Source organism: Protopterus annectens, chromosome 3.part1, assembly GCF_019279795.1.
Source record: "Protopterus annectens isolate FY-2018-M chromosome 3.part1, PAN1.0, whole genome shotgun sequence".
NCBI classification, from domain to species: Eukaryota; Metazoa; Chordata; order Ceratodontiformes; family Protopteridae; genus Protopterus; species Protopterus annectens.
Genome location: NC_056732.1, coordinates 205321140 through 205340540, shown reverse-complemented (window position 1 = coordinate 205340540; position 19401 = coordinate 205321140).

The following is a 19401-nucleotide window of genomic DNA, read 5'->3' as shown; positions in this document are numbered from 1 at the left end:
AGGTTGTTCATACCAACAGGGAATGCTATGGCAATAAAGATATGCAAACAGTCCATCAGCAACAAATAATGTGCATTTGACAATTAAACATAATGGTGTAGAGGTCAATACTAGGCTGTTTGCCCTAGGGAATGACAGCTTAGCCATAGTGTGCTTGGTGTTTGCTTCCCCACAGGATGCACATTCCCCTTTCCAAACACAGATGATGTCAGCACCCTATAAGTACAACAGGAGAAATGAAACTTCCCAGTAATCCGAATAGCGCGCTCCGCTAATGCATCTGTCTCAAGTGTCATGACATAGTTAGGTAGGGGTTCAAATGCTGCAAGTGCTCAGTGTGTGTGTGTGTCTGTGTGTGAGGTTGGTGTGTGTGTAAGTCTGTGTGAGGGAAATGTCCCTTTTGGCAAATAGGAAAAGACACTACAGGATGCCCATCCCCTTTGCTGAACACCGATGATGTCAGCACCCTACAAGTAGAGCAGGAGAAAGGAAACCTCCCAGTAATGCGAATAGCGCGCTCTGCTAATGCATCCGTCTCAAGTGTCATAACATAGCTAGGGAGGGGTTTGATTCCTGTGAATGGGAAGTGTGTGTGCCTGTCTGAGGGGGGTTAGTGTGTGAGGGAAATGTCCCTTTTGCAAACTAGGTGAACAGACTACAGGATGCCCATCCCCTTTGCTAAACACCGATGATGTCAGCACCCTACAAGTAGAGCAGGAGAAAGGAAACCTCCCAGTAATGCGAATAGCGCTCTGCTAATGTGTCCGTCTCAAGTGACATAACATAGCTAGGTAGGGGTTTGATTCCTGTGAATGGCAAGTGTGTGTGCCTGTCTGAGGGGGGTTAGTGTGTGAGGGAAATGTCCCTTTTGCAAACTAGGTGAACAGACTACAGGATGCCCATCCCTTTGCTAAACACCGATGATGTCAGCACCCTACAAGTAGAGCAGGAGAAAGGAAACCTCCCAGTAATGCGAATAGCGAGCTCTGCTAATGCGTCCGTCTCAAGTGTCATAACATAGCTAGGTAGGGGTTTGATTCCTGTGAATGGCAAGTGTGTGTGTTTGTCTGAGGGGGGTTAGTGTGTGAGGGAAATGTTCCTTTTGCAAACTAGGTGAACAGACTACAGGATGCCCATCTCCTTTGCTAAACACCGATGATGTCAGCACCCTACAAGTAGAGCAGGAGAAAGGAAACCTCCCAGTAATGCGAATAGCGCGCTCTGCTAATGCGTCCGTCTCAAGTGTCATAACATAGCTAGGTAGGGTTTTGATTCCTGTGAATGGCAAGTGTGTGTGTCTGTGTGAGGGGGGTTAGTGTGTGAGGGAAATGTCCCTTTTGGCAAATAGGATAGGACACTACAGGATGCCCATTCCCTTTTCTAAACACTGATGATGTCAGCACTCTATAAGTATAGCAGGGGAAGAAAACCCCAGTAATGCAAATAGCGCTCGCTAATGCGCCTGTCTCACGTGTCATAACAGTCAGATAGGGGTTTGAATCCTGCAATTGGCAAGTGTGTGTTTTTGGCTGAGGGGGGTTAGTGTGTGTGAGGACAATGTCCCTTTTGGTAACTAGGTGAACAGACTACAGGATGCACCATCCCCTTCTACACACTGTTCAGCAGACGGCCATGGCTCTGGCACAAGTTGTCTGTTGCTATGATGCCCCTTTGGAAGATGCTTGTGTCAGCTGGGGAGTCGATTATGGTGTCCAGTTTGCAGTCATCTGCATATTTGGACAGCCACAGTTCATCCGTGTTGGCCTGTACCTCCAATAAATATGTACCAAACAAGAGGGTCCCAGGACTGAGCCTTCTGGGACACAACCTGTAACTGTTATGGGGTCTGGCATGGCTCCAGCAATGCTAACTATGTGGGTTCTGTTCTTGAGCCACTGTGCAATCTATCTAGTGACATAGGGGCTTATATTTAAGCTGGTGAGCTTCCCTAGAATGCCCAAGTGGGGTATTGTTGCGAAGGCGTTTGCAAGGTCCAGGTAGGCTGTGTGAACCACCTTCCCCTCGGCAATGGCCTTGGTGACTGTAGCAAAGAAATCAACCGTGTTACACCCGGTAGTGCTGGTGTGCTCTCAGTAGCCCTGAACCAGGCATCTGCTACTGCACACATATCGATGTTTCCCATGCAAAGGAGTGTTTTGGGTGCATGCATCTGGAGGTTTAGACATCTGGCGTTGGGTAGCATTGCTCTTAGTGTCTTATCCCTTGTGATACCTATGAAGGTGGGTTTGTCATGTGAGCCCTGCCTAACATAGGCACTATGGGGGTAGCAAGAGGCTTTGCCAATATCTGATAGGCCAGGGGTGACAGGTGCAGGCTGTCCCTAGCAAAGCAGGTAGTTCAACAGGAGATGGATGTGTGAAGGTGTAGTGCCTGTGACTACTTAGCAGTAGTATATATGACTGCTCACGTGGACACATGTCAGGCAGGTCATATGCACTGTGTCACAGTCAATGTACATGTGAACAGGTCAAACAGTGGCAACCTGTCAAGTGGGACATGGCCATACATATAGTAGGCTATGCAGATGGCACTAGGAGTCCACAGAAGCTCTATAACTATGCATTGCAGGTGTGATTGGTATTCCAGGGTAATTGTAAGCAAACATGCATGCAAACAAAGGTACAGTGAACAGGGCTCCATGTAGTCCATTGTACAACAAACAAGCTGTACCAGTTCCATAAGGTAACACTGCAAATATGCAGGCGCTATGCACATGTACATGGAAATACACTGGTCAGATGGCTAGGGTCCAGTCTCAGTGCACACAAGTGTACGGAACATGCATGTACTGTCAGGATGTACAATAACTGGATAGAAACCCATGTGCCCATACCTGCAGTAATACACATGTCAAATAGACACCGATCCTTCTCTCAGTGGTGCCATACTTAGTAGGATGTATGCTCCCTGGCCTGCCACCACAGTATCCCTGACATATATGGGGACTCTCCCTCCTGTGACAGTTTGTTATGTGTGTTGGTGCTGTCTAGCATGGTATGAGATGTGTGCATGCAGTGCTAGTGTGCTCCTGTGTGTCCTGTACCAGTTGTGTAGTTCTGCACACATATCAACATCCTCACACATCTGCATTGCAGAGTCTAGTGTGGGCAACATGCCACTTGCAATTTACATGTCCATCATTGTGTATTACTACATTCATTACCCATCCCCTGTGCTACCTATGTATGTAGCCTGCTGTTGACATCATTACCACCAGTATGCCAACATGTGCAGATGATACACTATGGTACTTACCATGGGTGTAGACAACAGGACATGACAATCACACAAATACTGCATCAGGCATGCTGTGATATACCCACAATTAATTCAGCACACAGTACTGTTCACAACATGATACTATTACTACACATCTATGTGGTCACCCTGTGCATCAGCAACATGTTAACCTGTACCTGCACAGTTGTTACAGACTGCAGGAGGTGGCACAGTTTCATCATATGCACAGGGTGTGAACTTGGTATGCCTGGGTCAGCCACCCATACCACCAATTGACATGTATGTGTATGTGTGTTGGTGAGGGACAGCAGTAGAAGGTGGGGCAGTGTTGATGCAGTGTGTGCGTGTATGCGGTAGCCCTAGGTGTTGTTATTTTGCATGTGTGTATGAATGCACACAGTTCCACCTCATGGCTGCCATATACTGGTGTTTGTGGACAGCCACAGACTGTACCTGCCAGGTCATACAGATCAGTGTCTCTGGCCATGGACACGGTACCTGTGCCTTGCAGGGTGCTACGGACCGTATCGGTACCAACCCAGACTGGGTACTGTCATCAGAAGCAGGTGTTCGTTGACTGGACACAGAGCCGTGTCGGGCCTGGCCAGAGCCACGTGCACGTGGTCTCCTGGGGCGGTCTGATGACAGCACAGACCCAGCATTGCTGGGGCTGCTGCTGGCACTACGGGCGGCCGCGGCCCTGTTGTCGTCCGCCGACTGCCAGCTGCTGCTGTTGCTGGTATACGGCCCGCGTCGACGGCGCAACCGCCCACCATCACCCTGGCTCATGGACATGTAGTTGTGGAGCGGTGTAATATGTCCCCACAACGTCTGTCTACGATCGGTGAAATCACGGATGGCGGCCGCAATGTCACGCATACCGTCGGTCATGGCTGTGCGACATGCTGCCAGCTCCCTCAGACCCTGTCTGGTGTACCGTTCCATACGTGACTGTGCCTGCATGACAGTCCGAAACATAGCTGAGGTTGTAAGACCTCTGGTGGGCACGTCTGCCAGGGGCAGTACGCCCATGGATGCTCCCACGAGAACCCCTGGACATCTGTCTGTGTGGTACCATCTCTGGGCTATGCCCATGGCTGCTGTGTGGGGAAGCATGTGCCGCAGATACCACATTACCCTAGTCAATGCCCACTGTATGCTGTCCATCACCTAGGGACAGTGGTGACGAGGGGTGTATTGGCAGGATAACTGTGCGCATGGATGGTGTCGACAGCTGTGTACTGTCAATTGGCTGACCAATGGCGGACCCTGGCATACCGTCCTGTGCCATTACACCAATGTCATCAGTAGCAGTACCCACGGCACCTGACTCAGGTTCCCTGCTAGATAACACCAGAGCAGCAACAGAACCTGTGGGAAGGAAACAGGAAACACAGTTTACAATGTCTACACACTACCAGTGATGCACACATGCACAGGTGCACACATGCACAGGTGCACACATGCACACATGCACACATGCACACATGCACACATGCACAGGTGCACACATGCACAGGTGCACACATGCACACATGCACACATGCACACATGCACAGGTGCACACATGCACACATGCACACATGCACAGGTGCACACATGCACACATGCACACATGCACACATGCACACATGCACACATGCACAGGTGCACACATGCACACATGCACACATGCACAGGTGCACACATGCACACATGCACACATGCACACATGCACAGGTGCACACATGCACACATGCACACATGCACAGGTGCACACATGCACACATGCACAGGTGCACACATGCACACATGCACACATGCACACATGCACACATGCACACATGCACACATGCACACTTGCACACTTGCACACTTGCACACATGCACACATGCACACGTGCACACAGTTTCACACAATTGAACAGTACTCAGTATGCGTGATATTGACACACAGACACAGACACACCTACATGCATACAAGGGGCACCACTAAGTGTGCCAAAAGGTACTATTACTATCAACAACTTTACAGGTAATGTAAATAGACACTCACTAGCATGGATAGGCTGCAATGCAGTGATACCGGAGGGTCCTGCAGACAGGAGGAAACTAATGTTAGTGGGCACAACTGTGCCAATGTTACTGAGTATGATACAGGTCAGGAGTACGACAGTCGCCTTTCAAAGGTCTGCAGCTAATATTGTGGATATCACACTTGCACATTATATACTATGGTGGCAGCTACAAACAAAGGACACACCACACACATGCATTAACTACCAGTGTACACAACAGTCAACTACACATGTGACATATTACCTGCGTTCAGTGTCCTGCTGCTGTGGCTCCAGCCTCCATCATGACGCATGTCTGCTGCTGTTGTTGTTGCAGGTGGACTGGAGCCACTACACTCAGGAGCAGTCCCTCCAGTCTGGTGAGTGCGGGATGTGTAGCCACCCACCACCTGTGGTGACCTGTTGCCTGTGGATATCTGGCCTTGCTGACGGACATGTCTATCCAAATAACTCCAGTGATGTCGCAATTGCTCATATGTCCTATTATGCATGCCTATATCATTTACCCGACGGACAAGGTCCTGCCACAGTGCAGCCCTCACCTGCTGATTCTGGCTGGTGTGGGAAAAGAGTGTTGCATAGTCCCGCACCAGGCTCTGGTGTATCTCCTCATCCTCAGCCACGGAGTAGGTTGGATGTCTTGGGTGGGCCATGTACCTGGGAAAAAAGATAACATAGTATCAGCAATCTATGTTGGCAGACCTTGGCACACATACTACACATGCTACTTGACTGTCATGATACCACATATCACACATATGTAGCATCTGTCTGTGTATTGGTGGATACACATGTAGATGGCCAGGTATCAGTGCTCGGCCAGCAACTGTTGTACAGTACCTGCCAGGCTATGTACGACATACTACTGAACACCAGCAGTCAGAACACCAATTCAGGTGAGGTGCACCTCTTCACTCTGGGGGTTTGTGTCTAGGTACTGTATGGCGTACATCGGCGACTACTGTGGGCTGACCACACCCTGCTTGCCCTGGATATACATATCCCACCTCCACCACCAGCACAGATGGCTACAGTGCACAACATTACAGATACAGACGTTACACTTTGTAACAGTGATATGGTATCCTTACAGCCCACTGGGCATGTGTCAGAGACAACCCACAATGCTGACCCCTACACAATTGCTTTCTACAGACATCTCCAAGACCGCATGGCTCATGCATTCCCATATATGTCCAGGACACTGTCCACAAAGGGACAGCATCCTGTCCGGCGAACCCCAGCCATATACTGATTGTATTACAGTTGATGTAAGCTACTGCAAGACAGAGCATCAGTCTCTGAAGGGAGGGTATGTCTGAGCAGCACTGGTAAGGATCTATTTCCCATCACACTGACTACATGGGCAATGTTGAGTGGGACGTCAAGCGTGATACTGCAGATGACCAGGAGGCCTACCTGACCTATTTAGCGACCTGGTCAGGAGCCATCCTCTATGCCCATGGGTAGTACACACATACTTCACCGACACCACAGCTAGGCGACATTGTGGCGGACAGGGTCAGTGCAGGTGTCACCCGCCTCCCCTGTATTAAGGCATGGTTATCCCTGCTGACCCTAACCTCAAGGTCATCACAGATATCCAGGTGAGAGACACCCACAGGTCAGCAGAATACACGACATGGACGGGACCTGCTGGTATCCCCAGTTGCATGCTACATAACCTCTGACAGGCGCTAAACACACATATAGAGGTGCTATGTTACACTACCTTGACTACAAGGTATGTACCTGTACACTGGCGCACAGCACCAGTGGTTCCACTCCATGCAGGAGGCACCTCACCATACCAATACAATACAACACAATACATGACATTGTAATACAATACTATACAATATGCTAATGCCCCCGTGTCTACAGCAGCGTACTGTTCTGCTAACCTGACCATTGTGACACATGTGGTGTGATGGTACCTGCTGCTGTCACACAGTTACACAGGGTGACACATATTGCACCCATGTATGCTAATATCTTTATGGGCCTAGTAGAAAAGGAATGTATTTATAATAAATTGTTTTTTAAAAATCATGTTAAACTTTATTTTAGATACATAGACGATTTAGTATTTTTATGTGAAGATGGTTTTCATTTATTAAATACCTTTGTGGAGGAAATTCAAGTTAATAGATTTGGCATAATTTTTGATGGTTTACAATATGGTCCGAAAGTTTATTTTTTGGATATCAATTTATGTGGACAAATAGGAATGAATATCATTACTAGTATTCATAGGAAGTTTGGTACAGTTAATGAATTTTTAATGGGCACTAGCTGTCACCCTACACAAACTATGGACTCTTTACCATATGGAGAGTTTCTAAGAATTTCTAGATTATGTAATGATGAAAGTAATTTTTTGAAGGAAATTGAACAAAAGAAACATGTTTATCACTAGAAAGTATGATATTAGAGTAATTGATAAAGATATCCAAAAGGTATTTAATATTAGATATAATAAGAATAGATATAGGAGATTTTTTAGGAATAGACAATATAATGGGGTGTGTAATAATGTAGAGTTAGAAAAATTTTTGTAGTTTCTACATATAATATTTGTAGCAGGGACATTAGGCATTGTTTTTTATATTTTTGGGAGTTTCTAAGGAATTTTGAAGAATTAACAGGTCTAGTTAACAAGAAGGTAGTTTTTTCCTACAAGAGGGAAGAAATGTTAAAGATTTGTTAGTTCATACTAGGTTTTCTAGACCTGTAAATAGAATGCCCTTGCAGATTCAGGAAAGAGGCTTTAAGCCTTGTGGGAAATGTAGTATATGTTGCTACACAGAAAATGTATTTCCCTATATTAATAATATTCCCTTTTCACCTAACGGTGTATATAATTGTAGAACGGATGGGGTAGTTTATGTAATAAAGTGTGATTGTGAAAAGTTTTATATTGGACAAACAAAAGAATGTTTAAAGTGAGATTACTGGAACATTTGAGAGACATTGAATAATAGGGATGAGAGTCCTGTGGCTCAACATTTTAAAGAATATCATAATGGTAACCCTGTGGGTTTAAAAGCAACTGTTTTACAACAGATTTCTGTCTGTGATTATGATAAAGACAAGATTAAATGTCTGCTTTTAAAAAAAGAAGCTATTTTTATACTAAAATATGATACTTTGGCACCGAAAGGTTTGAATGTAGAATTTTGCTGGAAGAGCTTTCTTTAAAAGTGTTGTATGGTTTTAAATTTTGAGTGCATTAATTGTTTAATTGTTTAATTGTTAATTGATGGTGTGTATATATATACTGTGGGTATGTATTAATTGTTACTCCTTGAAGGCTGTTGGTGGCTGAGGCGCTAGAGAGAGAAATAAACCTTTTTACTGGATTCCTGTTTTTTCGTTTTTGTGGTGAAGCAAGTTTTGTACTGGTGCCTTCCTTGCACCTTGGTGCTTTGGTGTTGTATTTCCTATTGACACATATGGCATATTACCTATCTGAGTAACATGCAGCAGGGGTATGTGTGACATGTACACATGGGGAGTCTCGCATCTTAACACTGTGTGGTTTGTTGCAGGGTGTGTCCTGTCTGTGAGTCTGAACCCGTACCTACACATGTGCACTAAATTGCAGTGGCACAGACGACACACAGCAGACAGGTAGGTTGTGGATGGTGGGCGGTGGTACAATGCCTGTTGGACATCTGTCATGGGTGTGACCTCCATATGTGCATCTGGGGTGGTAACCTGTCGTGGGCATATGTGTACTCTGTGGTGTTGACAGTCACTGTGCAATGGTACTGTGTTTGGGTGCATTGTCACCGTGTTGTACATGTCACTGTGTCCTTCTCCATATCTGTGGCTGTCGTGTGAGGTCCATACCATGGCATCCATTACGTGCTGTGGGGGGTACACCGACCTACATGTCCATGCCTGACTGACCATGTGTGCGGACACATACCATGTGCAGCTATTCCAGGGATAGTGTGCCACTGTGACTATCATTGGGGCCACTATTGTACACATGTCTGACCCTGACCACCCCTGACACATGCAGTGGTGGGCGGACACTCATTTATATGGTGGTTACCTGTGTAGGTGATCTGGACTGTGGTATGATACTCCGGATGTGACACTGGTGTTCACTCCGTGCCTTTGTCACCAGGCACCTGTTGCAATACATCTGTACACATGTGCCTCACTCCAGCTCTGTATACATCTCTCTCACTCTCTCGCTATACATATATATATGTATTAAGATATGTCTATATGTCTATTTATATATATATGTACATATGTCTGTATACATTTGCACATATATATATATTGATGTACATATTCTGCTGTAGATGTGGGGGGCAGAGGGGTGTGGGCGAGAGGGGGGGGCAGGCTGTGTTGCAGGTCAGCATATACAATCATACCTGTAGGTGGTCAGATCAGTCTGTCTATGTATATGTATCTACATATATCTATCTCTGCATGTGTGCATTACATAGATATGTCGCTACAATATTCTATCAGCATCTGTCTATGTAGTCCTACATCTCTCTCTCTATGTATGTATACATATATGCATATCATATGTATATATATACATATAAGATATATACACATACATATGTTGACATAACTACATAGCCATATGTTGGACAGGTATGTCAGCATATATGTCTACCTTACTGTATACACACACTAACATACTGCTAAACATACATAGCTGTGTAATCTAATTAGTACATGGCAGTACAACCTACGATCAAACGACATATATATGTGCACATAGATGCTCACACATACAACTGTATGTACAGCCTTCACTGATAGGTGCTGTATATCCCTGCCCATTACACATCTTCATATACATATGGATACAGCCCAATAACACATATGGAGGGTTCACAGTATGTACACCTTGATAGTATTACTTTACAGTACCTGTGTTTGTCACAGCTGTGTCTGCTACTGTCTGGCTGTCTGTCCTGCTGCTCCAATTCACAGTTGCAGCTTCCAGGTAGCTGTTGCTGGGGATTCCTGTCTGTCTGCTTAGTTGCAGTCTAGTTCTGGGTGTGGTTCTCCTCTCTCTCTCTCTCTCTCTGTCTCTGTCTCTCTGTCTCTCTTTCTCTCCGGGTGCAATGTAATTATTGCATGCGTGGACATGGAATACAGCATACTTTTGTAGGTATCTGCATATGCCCATGTGATGGCCTCTGCACCAATTGTTAGCCAGCATTTGCTAATTGCATGCAGCCTGTTGTGTACTGATTGCAGTTCTCACTGTGATTTCAGAACTGTGCTATAAAAGGGTGTGTGAAATAGGCGTAGCCCTTTCAGATGTTAATGGCAGGGACCATGCTGTTATGCTGTGGACAACATTCTGTGAGTGTAAAGGTTGGTATCTCTAATTTTACTCGGTGGGTTGTGGGTTAACATTCCTCCATTCATTTCTCCAGTTTCCTGTACTGACTGTGTATGTACACTAACAACTACTACTATTGTTGATGTGTGCATGTGTGTGTGTGTGCTTTCCTTTCACCTTTGCTTGCACTCTGTTGCTACGTCTTCAATAGTTGCCCTTTACTGTCAGTACTGGTGTGCCTGCTAGGTGTCTTGACTGTTGTGTGCTGCTGTAGCTTTCCTATTTCCCATGTACATTCACACCCTGGAATGCTTGCTATATCTGCTAGGGTGTTACAGCATGCAGTGTGGTCTGGCCATGGTGTGGGCCTTGACATCTATTAGCATATGTGGGTATGCTGCTGAGCAGGCCCCAGAGGCTTTCAGGTTCACCAGTTATGTGCCTCATGGAATGGTACATATCAGTGGGGTGCACCCATTAATATGTCTGGTATGCTGCAGTTGTGACTGTGGGTTAGCATGAGCATAGGTATTACTACACTTTTTCTGCCATGCGAGTGGTGAATACTTTCCGGACTCCATAGTTACCATTGCATGTGTTACACCTTTCTGCCTACTGTTTGTACATTTCACATGGGGTCTGTGGGGCATCCCTGTAAGACATTCACTGTTGCTATGTCTAGGTTCTTAACTATTCAAATATGGTGGTGTTGGACCCGTCATGTGTACAGATATTTGCAGGCTGTCCACATGTCTGCCTCATAATTTGGTCATTATCTCATGCACACCTTTATCTGGCAGGTCAGTCTGGGCTCAAGTCAGAATATGGTGACAAACATTCAAGTTCCAGACTGCATACCCTTCCAAACATCCCACAAGGTGTAGACCCTGTTACTTTCTGAACTGTCTGCATTTGTTGTAACTTCATTTGTAATGTGTCCCTGGTTTTGGGCCTTTGCTCCACATATTTTATTACTTGGTCCGGATGTGTTCCTGTAAGAGGTTGTGGGGTATGGGCAGTGCTTATCCTGCTGTGAGTATGTGTGTGTCTTGCAAGGTGCTATGGTGACATTATTACCTACTAGCTTCCAACTAGCATGGCTGTTTCTGTTCACACACTACTATTATGGAAATCCACCAGTTTTGTTTGTGATTCTAAATGTCATGCTTTGTGTACTACACATCTATATTCCCTTTACATTCATTCCTACTGTTAAATGATATATTTACTTTAGCACAGTGTTTCTATGTAAGAGTCATGGCTTAGTGGTAAGTCATGCAGACTATAGTTGCTAAGGTCCTGGGTTTGGGACTCACAGTGGGATTTTATTTTTCTTTTGAACTGAGTACAGGACCTGTCAATCAAAGTGACTAAGGCACTTTTAAGCAGTTGTAACCGGGTTAGCGCTGGTTTGCGCTGAGCTCACGATGCGCACTGGCGGTTAGCTCACAAGACACGAAGACACCGCTTACAACCACTTAAACGTGCTTACTCTTGCACACCGCTATTTTCTTTGAAAGAAAAGAAAACGGGGAGACAGGAAAGTGGTGAAAAAGGGGTCACAAAGAGGGTAAGACAGTAGGTAAACAAGCTTGGTATGTGCAGGAGGGATGTAGGTAAGGCCCATAGCTGCCCATTTCTTCAGCAGCAACAGCTGTGCATATGTATGTAATTTGGTGTGACATTTGAAACCTTCCACCCCTGAGAGAGGTGTCAGGACAACAATAATACCTGTTGTACAGCCAATTGGAATTGATGGGTTCCATGTCCAGTAGACATGTGTGCGGAATGGGCAGCTATGTATGGGGCGTAATTTTTTTGTGGGTACAGAGTGCCCATTTTTTTTTTTTTTTTTCAGGTGAGAGTGGTATGTCAGGTGAAGGTAGTCGGTACAGCTGGGGAGGTAGGTTGGGTAGGTTAACAGACAAGACAAACAAGACGCATACAGGGGCGGTGTATGACACATGTGGGGGGGTTACACAATTGACCGGCACGGAGGTTGGGATGTCCAGAGCCCATGAGCCCACAGATGGCAACAGTGGAACTGATATCCCCACCCATAGGCAGTTGCCACTGTTCCTTCACTGCCCAGGACGGGCTGTGCTGGGGCTGTGTAGGCGGGCAACGGGCAAGCCCGTTAGTTGCGCCACCCGTGCCTCGAGCTGGCGAGGGGCTCAGGACAGAGTCCCGAATCTCCCTCGCACCACAGTCCGGACGCTACGGAGGGTGAGTGGTGGATCTCCTCCGGCCACACTTGCAGAGGGCGAGCCCCGCCCCTGCAGCGCTTCCACCCGCAGGTGGCACAGGGCCACCGGAGGAGGGTCCGACTCGGCACTAGTGCCAGGTGCACTCGCCAGCTGAGGTGGGAGAGGTGGGTCCGCCGAACCCGCCTTCCCTGTCGTTCTATGTTTTGCATTATGTCATGACAGTTTGGGTTAGTGACATATAAATACCATTCACAGTTAGTTTTAACAGCATGCATTAGTATTCCCATTAACCACACACCCAGTTATTCACACCATTGAACAGCGTGCATAGCACATGCATAATTTGAACAGTAATACACAGTCCAACAACATGCAGGGTTGATTGATGGCAACAGGCCATCAGGTGTGGATGTATGAACAGGGCGGCTGCATCAACAGACATGCAAATATATATGACCCAACAGGACAGATGTCCAGGGGTGGTAATTGTGATTGCACATACCATTTTCCGTGGAATGGGTTATAGATGGTTAGAGGGTGGGGTAAATCAGACATATTATTAACACCTTCGAATACAACCACATATGCTGTACATTTCTAATAGCTACAGTTATATACACACTACTGTTCTGACTACAGTGTCCTATATGTTAACTACTTAACCTTGCAGATGGGACTGTTACTGCAACATAACTCTACATTTTATTGCTGTTCATACACGAGTCATATCGAAGTTTGTGCAGATACATCTCCTGTTAACTGTTCTTTCTATAACTGTAGACAGGTGTGGATGTTTGGTATATCAGACAGTCATCCTATCTGCATATTTCAGACTGGGAGCAGCATATCCAGATTTTGGTGTACACATTCCACATGCAGCAACACTTTGAACAGATGTTTCTGTTTGGTTTTGGGTCTCACATGCATTTAATTATGTCCTGACTGCAGTATAGTTTATTCAGGGGTTATTACTACTGTAGTGCTGTATTCCTGACACTTTATCACACTCTCTCACTTGCTTTCATGTTACTATTCAGACTGGTACTTCTAGGCTTTATTGACATGTTTTAACAGAAATTATTACAGTTCTTTCCAGCACTCTCACTTCTGTCATGTTTCAGTATTTCCACAAGAATATATCTCACACAGGTGAATTCATCCTCTTCTGCAGCTATACTTTACCTGCTGCTGCAGTTTGTGTACTATTTTCTTACAGGCAGGGCAGTTTTATTTAAAAATATGTGTTGGACAGTCTCATGATTAGTTTCAACTTACAGGCTGGGAACTGTTGTAATCAGGCAATACTTGCATACACTTTCACACTCTGTGAGTTGCAGATTTAATTCCTTCCTGGCTACACTGCACTCTTATGCTAACTGTCATACATTTATATATCTTTACAGTTACTAGTAGTGGATTACTGACCTGCCTGGTGGCGCAACCGCACCAGCCTATCAGCATAGGCTCTGCGGTTCGCAGAACGGACACCTGCAGCTGTAATATAAATGAAGTAATATTGGAATACACATCTCCATGATTTCAGGTAGTTTAACTTTCTACAAACATAATTAATTTATACTTACTCAGTGGTGCGGCGTTGGGTGATTGCCGGGCCTCCTGGATCCAACGGTTCAGTTGGTCCTGCTTATGTCTCTTCAGGTCCGCATGGTGGTGACGGACCTGCTCACCTGTCCTAGGAATTCCTGTGGCACTGGTGAGTTCATGAGCCAACTGGTCCCACGCCTCAGCCTTGCACGCTCCCCAGGACCTGGCCCTGCATGAGTTGGGCCTCATGGTTGTGGACTAGGAGCCAGGCCATGTACCTGGACTCCTCAACACCCCACCTCTGCGCTCGGAAGCGACTACCCTCACCTACACCTGACATTCTAACTGCAGGTCTGTTCTACAATCGTTTATGCTGTGTATTCCTGCCTATGGGGCTTATATAGTCCGTTTTCCGCATATCTGTGATTGGCCAGTTTGGAATTGTATCAACTTCAGTAAACCTGCATTGTCATGCTGTAGTTTGTATTCATTCCTATATATGAGCTAATATTGCATTTCTAGAAACTGCTGTCATGGCTTAGTGGTTCTGTACCTTGACTATGGTGTATAGTATCCTGGGTTCGAACCTGGCCACTGCTTTTTATTTTTCAGGACTGTCTAGACATGTTGAGGGGTGTGTCTGTGTAAAGGCATTTTGGATACAGCTTGCTCACCGTTGCCCGTCGGTTAGCTTCGTTTGCCGGTGCGCAGCTCGTAAGCAAACGGGGTACGCCGGTTTAACACTCATTTGGCTATTGGCACGCATATGCCGCTTAGCGCAATTAGGGGCACATATAATTAGCATGGTAAACCACTGCTCGGCTACAGGCACTCATTTTGCACCAGTTAAACCTATGCTTATCTACGGGCACATAATCTCACTCTGTTGAACTGTAGCTCAGCTATGGGCATATCTGGCAGTTTATATTCATTTCTTAGCTCACATTTATTTAATATAAATAGGCTATTACATTGCATTTTACATATATTCTGGTTTTATGTGTACATATATGTGTCAGAGACTTGTTTCATGCTTATTTTGAGAAAAAAAAAATTTGTGTTGTGGGGGCTCAAACCATGAATGCCTGCTCTGCAGCCGGCATCTCTACCGCTTCGCTATTGCTTCCTGGATTATTTTGCATATGTAGTTCTTATATGCTTTCCCACTGACTGCTGACTGTAGCTGCTTACGGCACGCCGCCAAACGAGCGCACTCACGGTTAAACATCTTTACAATTTAAAAAAAATATGACATGTACATTTATATTTCTTTTATGTTTAATAGTCTGTAGGGGCATGTGTTGTGTTGTGTTTATTCACATTTCCGTGGACTCTGTTGTGGGTGTGTACTTTGGGCACTTTTAGACTTCTGGGGGCGTGTCCGCTTGCAGGGCTCAGCCTACGGACACGCCCCCTACTGTCTTACACGGCCGTGTTCGACTTAGGTGTGATTCAGCATGCTCTCATGAATATGCAGAGCATGCTGACATCATTCAGTTTAACTGCAGCCTCCGTGTAAGAGTTATAACTCTTACACGGAGGCTTCGTGAATCCTGGGGATTGTGTGTAAATTATCGTTTCTATAAAAGACATCCACAGCACAGTAAACTTTTCTATGATGGAATTAATGAGATTATGGTGTCTTTATATAGCCTCTTGTGTAAGGGTTAACTGGACAAAACTGGGGTAGGGCCACATCTTTTGCTATAATACAGCCTGCTCCATTTTGTCATCCCAGCAAACTATAAGCCTCCAAATCCCCACAAAGTTAGAGGAAATATACTAAACCATTGAATCTTTCAAGCCAGGTAAAGCTCCTGGACCAGATGGAATTCTCAAGATCTTTACAACCCATGCAAAAAGGAACTTGGTGCTACACTCTTCATCGACTTGAGAAAGTGACAGTCATCTGGTATTTTACCCTACACTTTGAAACTGGCTATGATCATCACACTTCTCAAGGAGAATAAGGACCCTAATCTTCTTTCCAACTGTAGGCCTGTCTTTGCTCCTTCCATATGAGACAAGGATTTTGTCTGGGAACTTAATAGGATGATTGACGTCATGTATACAAAATCTGGTAGGACATTCACAACAAGGGTTCATAAGGAACAGACAAGAAGGTTCAGATTTATTAAGGTTGTTCTCCAAATTCCAACATATTTACTCTGTTCAATCCATTTCTGCTGCTGCAGATGCTCTTTTCATATATTTTAACAACGTCTTCCATTCCCTAAATTGGGGCTTTTCATGGTGTATTCTGTCTTGGTGTGCACTGCTGTAAACACAGCCCACTGTGGAATTCACTATTAGGACAGATGGGCAGCCCTGTCACTGTTTTCAGTCTCTTATAGACTGCCCCATGTTGAGATGTGAATAGCCTTTCAAACCAAGAAAGATCCAACCCGTTTTGATCCCCCGTGCCATCAGAAAACAAATAGTACCTCAAACAACCACTTAAAGGAACAAAACCATCAACAGATAAATAGGACCCATTGTCATGATAGATTCATATCCTAACGTATCGGTCACTTCTGGAACAAATTTTGCTGCATATCCAGCAGAGTAGCAGCCTTGCCATCTTCAAGGTAAGCCTAGACTACTGGATGAACAACTTCAAATTCTCTCCAGTTTGTCTTATCTTACCCTCCTTGAAGCTGGTTGGAATTTTGAATAAGGGTTTCGGCTTGGCTTGTAATGGACTGAAGACTGATTGCCTAGTATTTACCTATGAACCTACTGACAATCAATATCCAACCCTTTCTACTAGAAAGAGGTACTTGTCATGGGTGCATGCTGTCACAGCTATTGTATATATTAGCAATGGAATTGCTCAGTCTTTATATCAAACAATATTCCTTACATTACTGTACTCAACTGGTTAAGGATAACTGACTCTTGCTTTGGTGATGACTGCATGCTCTGATTTTGGAAGTCTTTGATATGCTTTTTCATTTTTTTTTCTTCACTTACCTTCAGTAGCTGGCTATCAGCTGCCACCAGCTCCTCATTTACCAGATCTACCACACCCACCTTACCCTCCCCCAGACTCAACTCAACCCATGTCTGGGGGCACTAAGGAGATCAAGGATGCTGATGCAGGGTCATTCTGCTTTTAAGATTATGCCCCTAAACCCAACCAGCCTGTGGCAGCCTTGCAAGCCCAGCTATGGCTGCACTTTCAAGCATGTGTAACCTCTCAACCCATGCAGTATACTAATTTGCAGTGTGGAGCTGCTACTGTAACAAGCTTAGACCACTCACTCCCATCCTCCCCTGACCTGTTACCTACTGTCCACGTGCTGCTAGTCGAATTCAGATTATCTGGGATGCAGTAAGGTCTTTATTCATCTGTGCTACAGAGCCAGTTAATATGTTCGGTGATTTGTCAGGATTAAGACTTAATTAGGATAAAACTGTCCTTCTTCCCCTTAATGCTGGCTGTTCTGTTCTATGCTCTTTAGTAGAAAATTTAGGAATTAATTGGCATATCTGACTATCTCAAGGATTACTTGCATAAAATTAGACCCTCTTAGTAACACCGTGCATATCATTGCTGGAGCCTTACTGTGTCCTGACAGAGTGCTCTTCAAACTATCTGGAGATATACAGAGCTGAGTATATTTTTCTGGCACTTCAGAGTTGTGTACTGGTAATTGTTGTTTGACTAATTTTATATCATTGCTGGCTGACTTCAGAGTTGTGCACTGTTATTTTTGCTTCACTGTATAGTTTTTCATATCTCTGCTGAAGGTGTTGGTTTTCCCATAACCACCCTCCCTATTCCTGTTTTGTTGTTTAAATTTGGAGGCTTTTGCAGTTGCCCACCCCCACTGTAGATTTGATCTGGGACATTCCCCCCAGTCCCATCTCTTTACCTCATTCTACCTAATAGACTCCTTCTGCACTTGTCTTTAGTTATTTTTAATTTAATTGCATTTTTTAAACTGTTTGGTCTAACATTGCTACATACTCAAGTGTGCTAGCTTGCACTGCATTTGAATTGTTTTTACTGCTGTTTTAGCTATGTTTCTGTATATATATATATATATATATATATATATATATATATATATATATATATATATATATAAAACACCTTTCCTGTAACTAGTGTAGTCCAGATTCAGATTTGCTGTATCCATGAATGTATGCAAGCTTCTGAACCCCCCTCCAAGCTTTCTGTGTTGGAGGGAAGCCTTCTAGCTTATCAGTGGGAGTGGTAAGCACTAGGTAACCTATCTACTACATAAGGAGTGGTTCTGGCCCAGAAATTGTAGTTATTGGCTGTTTGGGCAGTTTTTCCATCTCTCTTAACTTTCTGATTTAAAAGCCCCATTTGCACTTGTTTCCCCCCTTTCCTGTAACTAGTTTAGTCCAGATACAGATTCTTAGTTTTAGCACTTGAATTTGCTTATTTGTGATCAGCACTTGTTCAGAACTTGTAAGCACTAAATAACCTACTAATTACTACAGCACTCAACCTTCCTCATTACCTAGAGGAGAACAGTTTTGGTACTTACCTTCCTCACTTGCTTAGAGAAAAACAGCTCTTGTACTCACTTTCCTCACTTATCTAGAGGAAAATAGTTTTTTTTATTCAGGCATGTCCAGGGGTCAGCTCCCGGTGTTCTCTCCTGCCTATCTGGTGAATCTGGGCAGCTTGGGGCAGTGTGGAAATTGCCTCATGTACACAGACAACCCTCTCCTCCTACTACCCAACACTATAACCTGTGAGAGATGCACTTATCTAGCCATACTGGAGGTAAAGCTCTCTACAAACAAGATTGAACTTGACAGTCAAGAGGAGAAGGTAAACACTTGCACCACACCACACTCATCACATAGTCTCACTAAATCTACACCACCAAAATCCACACATAGTAACACAAAAACATTCACAGAGGCTCTCAATAATAATCTGTCTAAGCAACAGAGACCTACAAAGCAGAAATGCAAGCAACCTCCATCCCCCAACACAACACAAATGACACATAGGCGC